This window comes from Macaca mulatta, chromosome 4 (assembly GCF_049350105.2).
Source record: "Macaca mulatta isolate MMU2019108-1 chromosome 4, T2T-MMU8v2.0, whole genome shotgun sequence".
In the NCBI taxonomy this organism is placed as follows: Eukaryota; Metazoa; Chordata; class Mammalia; order Primates; family Cercopithecidae; genus Macaca; species Macaca mulatta.
The window spans coordinates 92,837,412-92,848,430 of NC_133409.1; the positions used below are offsets into that span (position 1 = coordinate 92,837,412).

At 36.6% G+C, this 11,019-nt stretch overlaps 2 pseudogenes across 1 annotated transcript; one reads left to right on the top strand and one right to left on the bottom strand.

Moving 5' to 3' along the window:
• Window positions 1-267: 267 nt before the first annotated feature.
• Window positions 268-748, bottom strand: LOC707085 (small ribosomal subunit protein eS24 pseudogene; annotated as a pseudogene). Its single transcript, XR_001444367.3, has one exon. The product of XR_001444367.3 is annotated as a small ribosomal subunit protein eS24 pseudogene (transcript).
• Window positions 749-9,145: 8,397 nt separating this feature from the next.
• Window positions 9,146-10,077, top strand: LOC706984 (COP9 signalosome complex subunit 5 pseudogene; annotated as a pseudogene).
• Window positions 10,078-11,019: the final 942 nt, after the last annotated feature.

An 11,019-nucleotide genomic window follows, 5' to 3' on the forward strand; every position in this document is an offset into this window, starting at 1 on the left:
CATAGATGTTGGCTTTTTGCTGTGTTCTCTCATGGTCAAAGGGGAGAATGAGCTCCTCTGGGTTTATTTTATAAGGAATAAATAAATGAATAAATAGAACAAGTAGAATAGAATTCATGAATATAATTTGTAAAATAAATCCAGTGTTCTCTCACCATCTGCTATAGTACCACATGACATTAACATATCATTATCTTATGCCTGGATTATTGTAACAGCTTCTTTTTTTTTTTTTCCACATGAAAGTTTTGAGTTTATTAATCTGCTTGTGAAAAATCCAAAATGGACACAGGTAGCCTTTACTGCAGCACGTTTACTCTTTCGGCTGTAATCCAATCTCCAGCTCACTTTTTGCCAGCACCAACATTGGCCTTTGCAGTCCCCCTGACTTTCTTCATTCTGTTCTTGCATTCCTTTCGTTGCTTTCTTGAGGTCTTTTTCTTCTCATACAGGCCATGTCTTGCAAGTCTATGTTTGGGTTCATTTTTCTTTGCATAATCCAGGGAGTCATAAATCATGCCAAAGCCAGTTGTCTTGCCACCACCAAAATGAGTTCTGAATCCAAATACAAAGATGACATCCGGTGTGGTCTTGTACATTTTGGCTAGTTTTTCCCGAATTTCTGTCTTAGGCACTGTTACCTTCCCAGGGTGAAGGACGTCAATGACCATTTGTTTCCTCTGAAGTAGTCGGTTGGACATGAACTTTCTAGTGCGGATAGTTACGGTGTCGTTCATGATGGCTGCCTCTGTAACAGCTTCTTAACTGGTCTTCCTACTGCCATGCTTAGCCTCTTTCAATGTATGTCTTCCACACACCAAGAGTCTTCCCTTACAATCTACCTTCAGTCACATAACCCTCTGCTCAGCATTCTCCAGTGGCATCCCATCTCATTTAGAGTAAAAACCAAAGTTTTTAAATGACCTAATAAGACCCTTTATGAACTTGCTCCTAGTTCCCTTGCTGATAACATCTACCAATATATTCCCCTATATCCCTCTGCTGCAGTCTCATGGGCTTCCTTGTTCTTGAACATATCAGCCCTCCTCCTGACCTATGGCTCTTGTATTTGTTGGAATCTCTGCCTGGAATTCTCACCCCCAAATTCTCCATTCCTTACTTTGGTCATCTTTAACTTTCCCTTCTTACTATTACTTCCTTAGCTAGCCTACGTAAAATTGCATCCCATCAGTTTCTGGCCTCTTCCCTACCTAATTTTTCTCCTTATCATTAGTTATTTAATTACCTTGTCTCTTCCATGTAGGCACCATATATAGAATAGTCCCTGTCAGGCCGGCCGCGGTGGCTCACGCCTGTAATCCGAGCATTCTGGGAGGCCGAAGTAGGTGGATCACCTGAGGTCAAGAGTTTGAGACCAGCCTGGCCAACATGGTGAAACTCCATCTCTACTAAAAATACAAATATGAGCCAGGCGTGGTGGTGGGCACCTGTAGTCCCAGCTACTCGGGAAACTGAAGCAGGAGAATCACTTGAACCTGGGAGGCGGAGGTTGCAGTGAGCCAAGATTGCACCATTGCACTCCAGCCTGGGCGACAGACACTCTGTCTCTAAAGAAAAAAAAAAAAAAAAAAAGAGTAGTGCCTGTCACATAGTGGGCATTCAATAAATATCTGCAGAATAAGTGGATGAATGAGTGAATAAATGGCTGAGGAAGAGGCGTTGAAGATTGTTGACATCATAAGAGGTCATAAGAAGTTAGATCACAGAAAAGTGAATTCAGCTCACAATAGACCATATGGTCTAGGTCTCAAAGTACATCAGGCAATGATGGAACAAATTCACTTATAGTATACAATGATTGGCATTTACATATATGGCTATGAGCATCTTGCCTTTCTACTTCTTCTCTATTATTGGAGTTTCTCAGTGATATTTGATAGAGGCATCTTCCTGCTGTGATCTGTTTTAGTTTGTATGTATGTACTGCAGCAAATAGTCACTCTTCTCACCTTTATTACTGGTGATAAAGGAGAAGTAGAGGAAGATGTGAACAAATATAAAGAGAAGAAGTAACTGGCACACTTTTGTAGTTTATAAATTATTTAGGTGATAATATTATTTATAAGGCTGATCTATTCAGTTTATTGCCTTTATATAAACAGGAATTAGGGTTGTATCATTACAATAGCAGCTCGTTACAACTCTCAAAAGAATTTTTCAACATTATTTATTGGTAACTTAAGCTAAAATTATGAACAATGTTAAGGTCTAATAAAATAATTTTAAAAACGAACCATCTTTAAAAATTTCCACTTATTATTGCTCTTTTGTTCTGATAAATGTTGCCCCCATAGTTAGCAGAGAACTAACAACCTTAGGCACCCTTGTAATAACTATAATTTGTTACAGCTAACTAACCATTTCTCTTTGTGGATTAGTTTGAGGGTTGCATGTGGCATATGTTAATCTGCAGCAACCTTTCCAAAGATGTTGAATTATGAGCTTTGCAAGACTCTTTTGATGCCTAATTTCATCCAGCTTTACAATTTGCCAGGTTGTATTTTTTTCTTCTTCTAGCAAATGAGCAGTCTGCTAGTTCTTGCCCCCCAACTCTGAACCCCCATGCATTTAAGATTATCCCTCAGTCTTTGTTTTTCCAAAGTTTTTCTGTGATGTACCTAATGTGATTTCCTTCATGTTTATCCTAGTCAGTTTTGTAGGGCTTCTTGGCTTCTCAGGTTGATATCTTTTGACAGTTTTGGAAAATTCTCAGCCAGTGTCTGTTCGAATGTGATCACTGCCTGTTGTCTCCCTCCTCACTTCCAGGAATCCGATGATATTCCTTATTGGAATGTTTTACTGAGACCCATATATATCTTAGCCTCTTTTGCACACTTTTCATCATTTTTGCTCTCTGAGTAATCCCAGTATTTCCCACTGACCTATTTTAGAGTTCATAATCCTATCTCCTGCTCTTAAACCCATCTATTGAGATACTAAATTCTGTAATTGCATTTTTAGTTATAGAGTTTCCATTAGATTATTTCTGTATCTGTCATTTATGTTTTAAACATATAAATCAAATTTCATATCTGATAACTTCACTAACTGGGTCATCTATACATCTGTTGATTATGTATACTTTTGTCCCTTGGGTCCTGTCTCTTAAAATGTTTAGTAATTTTTAATATAGTAACTAACATTGTATGTACAAAAATTTAGAGACTCTAAATGGTGCTATATTTATCGAAAGTTCATTCTCCTCTGGCAGATACATATAGTAGGGGCTCTATCTACCAATATTCCATCAAACTCTGGTTCTTCCCAATATGGTGTGGTCCTCCAAGGATTCCAATAGGGAACTTGTAGTCTTTATTATACTACATTTTAGACTGTGATTTATATTGTATTATGTTGGTGGAAAAGTAATTTTTTTTGCTATTACTTTTAATGGCAAAAACCAGAATTGCTTTTGCACCAACCTAATAGTCCTTTGCCCATGAACAGTTTAATAATTTGACTGACATCTAAAGTGGAAATCCACTAGTATTGGGCTTAGTTCCTTTTCATTCCCACGTCTCCAAGATCGTGGATCTCAAGTCCTAGATGTTTGGCAATCCTATACTCCAACTTTTGTCTGTTCATCTCTTTAAGATTACCAAAAGCTCTGTTGGCTTCCTTGCCTTCCTTCCCAGCAGAGGCCACAGGGGTCTCTAACTCTTGAATTACAGCTCACATCTCTGCATTGGCCTTCCTACTAAGATTCTCGTCTTTCAAGTGCTGGTTGTCTCAGTAGCTCTCTGATACCTTCAAACAGACGTTTTTTGGTTTTAATTTTGGGTTTTATTACCCATAATAAATCTGTTTTCCCTAGTTGTCCTTAGCAAGAGCAATACTCCACTGCATTTAGAAGTGGAATCCTGGATTTAAATTTCTAAAGTAAATTTTTATTTCTAAAATGGTAGTTAATTTTTTTGGCCCCTGGAATGTTTGCCTTCTATAAGTCTTGAGCAGCATCATTCAATAGAAATAAATGGAAGTCCCAAATGCAAGACCCATATGCTGTTCGATTTTCCAGTAACCACAATTTTTAAAAGTAAAAGTGAAATTAATTTTGTAATATATTTTATTTAACCCAAACTATCTCAAATATCATCATTCAATATGTTATCAATATAAAAATTAACCATACATTTTACATCTTTTTTTTTTTCAAATTAAGTTTATGAAACCTGGTGTGCAACTTACACTCAATTAGATCTCAACTTGTGCTAGCCAGTGGCTACTGCATCTGAACATGCAGATGTAGATAGCCAAAAAGAGGTAAATTTAATAAAATTTTGAAGAAAAATGTAGCTTAAGTATATTTTGAAAAATAAAACCTGTTACTTTTGGTGATATTTCTGTTAATTAATTTTTTGTGTTTTATTTTTTCTAGATCTTTTTGAGACCTGGAGAAAAGTGAAGGTAGGACTGATTGATAACTTCTATTTATACAGAATTAAAAGAATATGAAAAGTTTAGATAAAGGAGCATAAATAAAAATCTTCTATCGGCAAACATTTCAGAAGTTTTTTTTTGTTTGTTTTGTTTTTTTTCAGAAAACAAAACACATACCAGTCTTTAATTTTTATTGCTTTGATATCTGCTTTAGTTGATTTCAGTATTTGTAGAATGCAGGCTACATGTTTAGATGACATTGGTAGACCACGGCTACCTACCCCGTGATACAAAAATCATATTTCTGGGCCTGAAATACCTTCCCAATTTATTTATAGCTACTGCCATATCTGTGGCAGATGATAAAGCCCTTAACTGTACAATTAGACAAAGAAATAAATAAAAAAAAAAAAATCCTCAAGAGGTAAATAGCACTGAGAGAGGTAACACATTGACTTAAATTCTAAGAGAAAAATTGGGACTTTCTTGACCTTTCTTCTCACAGCTGTTAATGGTGATACAAGTAATCAAGTATTTAAGCAATAGAGGATGGAAAACAAATAGTCAAATGATACTTGCTAAGATTTACTGGGCACCTGTAACATTGTCTTATAGCTTCACAACAATCTCTAATGTAGGTGTTATAATTATTCTCAACCACATTTTGCAGATAAGGAAATCATGACACAGAAAGGGTATTTGTTTAGAGTTTCATGGCAAATAAATGATGAAACTGGAATTTTAACTGAGATTGACTTGCTCCCGACTCTGAAATCTGAACTGCTGCTCTCTATTGTCTCCCGCATATAACATACAATTTTGCCTTGACCTGGACTCCCTGTTAAAAACTGTGGCTTTTAATATTCTGTGTAATTCATTGCATAGAGATGTCAGAATGAATTTAGATCACCTATAAATACCTCCTGGAGATTATGTGAATCATGGTATTTTATCTTTGTAATTTTAAGGAATATTTGAATTATACTAGTTGAGAAAGACAGAGACAAAGGGTGTCAGTTTCCTGGGTTTTGAGTAGATAATGGCAAAGTTTCTCCTATAATTCAGGGCTCTCTGACAGCTAAGTCAATATTGAAAACTGTTAGGGTTAATATTCCTTTGCCTGTTATGCTCAACAGGGCATTATGTAGTGAATGATTCTCTTTCATACTCCAAGATATTGTGACATCAGACAGATTCAATTTTAGCCATAATTTCATTAAGATGAATCTGCTGGAAAGATAACCACGGACTGGACTGAACAGTATTATGAGTGAAGTGCTAATTCCATTTTCCCTAACTTTGTTCATATACCTTGTTCTTGTATTTCATTTAATGTAGCATAAGTCGCTTCAGCATTAGTAATGAACACTTTCAACAACCATATCGCTTCCATTTTCCACATTATGCTATGTCCTGTGTCTTCTAGAAGTTTCCTCTCCCTAGGGTCACTTGCTAATGCAGATCCTTCTCAATCTCTGATTTTCATGTGAATTTCTGTGCATATTAAAGGTGCCAGCCTGACAGATGAAACTGATCTCTCTCTAAGGAGTGGATGGAAGAGGGAGGCAACCTTCTATGTGTTAGCCTGCCAACATGGCTGCTTCTGGCGAGGGAGGAGACATGCTCCATCTGAAGCCTCTTTGCCAGTAGTATCTTTGCCAACTGTGTTTATGTGTCTGCTAGTCTTAAGTTCCAGAACTAATACAGAAGGAAAAAACTAGTAAAGAGCTTCCTTGGACTCCAGTCTAACTATCTTTATGTCCTCCTGCTTTACCAAAGCAACCTACTACGCCAATTTCGGTCCGGCGCTGTGGCTCACGCCTGTAATCCCAGCACTTTGGGAGGCCGAGGCAGGTGGATCACCAGGTCAGGAGATCGAGACCATCCTGGCTAACATGAGCAAACCCGTCTCTACTAAAAATACAAAAATTAGCTGGGCGTGCACGCGCCTGTAACCCCAGGTACTCGGGAGGCTGAGGCAGGAGAATCGCTTGAACCAGGGAGGCGGAGCTTGCAGTGAGCCGAGAGTTGGCCACTGCACTCCAGCCTGGAGACAGGGCGAGACTCCGCCTTAAAAAAAAAAAAAAAGAAAAGAAAAGAAAAGAAAAGAAATACTGCCAATTCCACTTCAGGTCTGGCGACTGATGTTACACATCTGTCTCTTCAGAAAACTAGATACCTCCTAAGAGTGCAGTGTCAATTCTGAGTGCTGACTTTTAAATTGAAGAGATGAGAATAGAAACTGAACTATTTGTCATCCATGAGTACTTTATTTTGCCTCGTTTGTAAATGAGAAGAAATTAATAAATACCAAAAATATTTGTGGTCAGATTGTTTTTAAATAAAATAACAATAAAAAGCTTGATGGGTTGTGGTATCACTGTAGCAAAGTAGTGGTTGCAAAATAATCTAGTCCTGAGATACCTAACATGATGCAATTCCAGAATTGAGGAACCCTAAGCATGGTATTGTAAACTCAGTTTTTCTTTCTATTTTTTTTTATTTGACTCTGCAAATGAAACGTACAATGAACTCCAAAAGGATAATCTCAGAAAAATAGTGCCTTTGGTAAGCAATCTCATAGCATGTATCCTATAGTCAACTAAACGCGTGTGTATGTGTATTGTGTGTGTGTCCTATACTTTTTATCCTTGATAGAAGTGCCTATGAACATAAGTACATGTGAACAAAAAATTTTACTGTAGCAGTATTTATAAGTGTGGGGAAAAAGGAAACATTCTCAACATTCTTAAATAGGGAAATTACTGTTAATATCCATTTTGGAATAATTTTTCAGGTCATTATATTGCCATCTGATTATTTGTAGGTATGTACAATTTGTTTGAAAAGCAAATGGCATGTAATCAAATATATGATTCCCTTTTGATAAGCACAATGATTTAAGAACAACAAGCTCTTCCATCCATAATCCCTTTATGTGTGCAAATAATATCCTCATATGAGCATAGAGAAAGGCATGGAAAGAATCAATCCAAGGTATGAGAAAAGCCTATGCAAGAAAGGAAGTAAAGAAGACTTAGGGGAAAATGTTAAAAAAATAAAACAAGCAAACAAAGAGATATATAGACTTGAGTTTATGAAAAGGCCATCAGGATGCTTGTATTATAAAATCCCTTAACTATCTCCTCCATTGCCTGCTATAATTTCTGAATTTTCCACTGTAAGAATAATTTCATAGGTTTTGTGAGTCTATACACGCAAATTTGTCTTTGAATGATGTCAATAAGAGCAATTTATTTTTATTACATTGATTTGTCATGTGAGGTAAATGAGACTGGGGGTATCTTTGACATGAGGTGTTCCTAGGAGGGAAATCTTAGCCGAATACACAGCTGTGGCAGATTCAGGCATCTCAAACTCAAGTGAGAATACTCAGAATAGAATGAATGCCCAATTTGCATATTTTTAGAAGAAAAATTTTTCTATCTCATGCCTCTATCTTCTTATTGGCCTGGTTTTTATAATGTATCACTCTATACTAATATTGTCAATGGAATGGGATTATTCTGATTGGCTTAAGCTAATCAACATTCTACCCCTCGAGCTGGGGAAGGACCAATGAAACAGATGGCTGCCTAATAACTAAACAATAGCAGAGTGAACAATAATAAGAAGGCTATAATAAGAAGCAATGGCTATGAAGCAGGCAACCAACGTTGTCCACCCAGCCTTCATTTTACCTACTCTACTAAAGATGGTTTGCCTGAATGGCTGCCTTTCCTACTAGAGAGGATTAATATACTAAATATATATTGTTTATATATCCCATGCATTTACCACTTGAATACAATGCAAATGAACCTTGGTTTATATAACACTCAACAGTTTTGCTACATACTTTTTCTTTGACTTACTGTGAAACAAAGCTATCTTCAGGTGTTTGGGAGATTTCTCACCCGTGTACACTACAAAAATACAGAGAGATAAATGTGAAATTGTTTCAGTAGATTCTTTATGAGGTTGTGCATGGCTTGGTGATTGACTCGTCGGTTGAATACAGAGGGAAAATTGGCCTTTGGATGTTTTTAACTATAGAAATAATGCTATAAAAATCAGTTGCAAGTCACATAGCTAAATTTCTAGTATTCAATTAAAAGATAATCATATCACACATAATAAAAGTGTCTTTTGTAAAATAGATAACATTTTAAAAATATACAGTTACTGATTTTGAAATTAAAGTGATGCTGCCAAAATTTACTTGCTCCAAATGACTTAAGCGAAAGACTTGTTACAAAAAAAAAATTAAAGGTGTTATGGCTGTCTCAAGAATCTAGTTAAGAGTTTGCTTCTGGCTGGGTGTGGTGGCTCATGCCTGTAATCCCAGCACTTTGGGAGGCTGAAGTGGGTGGATCACCTGAGGTCAAGAGTTTGAGACGCCTGGTCAACATGGCGAAAATCATCTCTACTAAAAATACAAAAAATTAACCGGGCATGGTGGTGTGCACTTGCAATCCCAGCTACTCGGGAGGCTGAGGCAGGAGAATCACTTGAAACCAGGAGCCAGAGGCTGCAGTGGGCTGAGATCATGCCACTGCACTCCAGCCTGGGTGACAGAGGGAGATTCCATCTCAATAAATAAATAAACAAATAAAAAAAACAAATACAAATTTTAAAAAAGAGTTTTCTCATGTGGTGCATAGGGTCTGAAACCCACGCACAGAGATCTAGGGAGCTAAAGTTGCATCTTGGTTATAGAGGCAACAGTTTTGATTCCTCAGTGATGGTGACATCCAGGAGCGGTATGGTCCAAAAAACCTGGGAACTGGCCAACAACATGCAAGAAGCTCAGAGTATCCATGAAAGCTACAAATATGACAAGAAGCAGCAGCAAGAAATCTTGGCAGCAAAGCCCTGGGTTACCAATCACCATTACTTTAAAGTACTGCAAAATCTCAGCATTGGCTCTATTGAAGATGGTGATGCATGCCAGATCGGGGGCAACTTGGAAGTGATGGGTTTGATGCCAGGAAAGGAGCCACAATTATTATGGGCAGTTTTACTTTGCCTGTGGAGGACACTGAAACCCAAGAAAATTCTCAGGCTGCTGCATATGAGTACATGGCCACATACATAGAAAATGCCAAAAAGATTGGCTACCTTAAAAATGCAATCGGATGATATTATAGGCACCCTGGCCATGGCTGCTGCCCTTCTGGCTTCATGTTAGTACTTGGCTGCTCAATAAGCGGTTCCAGGAACCTTTTACAGCAGTGGTGATTGATCCAACAAGAACAATATCTGCAGGGAAAGTGAATCTTGATACCTTTAGGACATACTCAAAGGGCTACAAACCTCCTGATGAAGGACCTTCTGAATATCGGACTATCCTGCTTAATAAAATAGAAGACTTTGGTGTACACTGCAAACAATACTATGCCTTAGAAGTCTTGTATTTCAAATTCTCTTTGGGTTGCAAATTGCTTCAGTTTCTGTGGAATAAATATTGGGTGGGTACACTGAGTTTCATTGTTGGGTTTAGAAGCACATGATCGAAAATCAGAAGACAAACGTGCCAAAGCCAACAGAGACAGCAGTAAAACTACAATAGAAGCTATCCATGGATTGACGTGTCAAGTTATTAAGGATAAACTGATCAGAGTAACATCTCTTAAACAGTCACTGAGAAGGGCTTTTGCCCAAAAGACAATATGAGAAAAATACTCAAGTAACACTTTAAATCTAGTTACCCAATATCGGATTAAAAGTATAAGGTTCTCTGACCTGTCTTGAATACTAACATCCTGTAATAAAACTCTTTAAAAATTTTAAAAATAGCCTTTTTTTTTTTTTTTTTGGCTTCTCTTTTTTTGCACAAATTCATTGGTCTACATTAGCCACCTTTTGATTTAGGTTTTTCCCCTCTAATTTCCCCTTTTTTGAAAACTAGAGAAAACTGGAGAAACAAGACTTCATTATCAAGTACTCTTGTCAAGGTTATATCAGAGCATTGAAATTACTGACCACATTTATTCTCATAATTTTTCAGAACCCTATAACTTTAGAGGAGGGTTTTTATATTAGTCCTGACTTCTAATTTTAAAATATTGGATAGCTAATGAGTTTTAATAACAAAGCAAATACTGGATTAAGCTTTAGATAAATGGATTTCATAGAAATCAAATACTTATCTGTGTAGAGCTTGTATCATATTTGCTTTTGATATAAAATTTAAATCAATATTTATTGCATTTAGTTTTAACTAATCTTCATTTTGAAAGCCAAATAATCAAAAATAAAAACAGCTGACAAAAGCTCATTTTACTTAAAGAAAGTATGGTGAGTATAAAATGGTTTTAAACATCTTTCAGAAAATAGAATGCAAAATTATAAGTTTTTATGTATAAATGTATAAAAGAAATTTTATCTGAAACACTTAAATATTACTACAAATTTTATTCAAATGCTTGATTGACATCCATGTAATTGTTGAAGTACAATTGACAGTTGTGCACCTCTGCTGATTTCTTTTCTATGAAACGTATCTCAGATTTTGGCATTCTCTCTCTCTCTTTTTATTTACTGGTAATCTTGTAAATGGTAAGCTTGAATATGGGTAGTTGGGAAACCCTTAGTTTTCTAGAAGGTATCTATTTA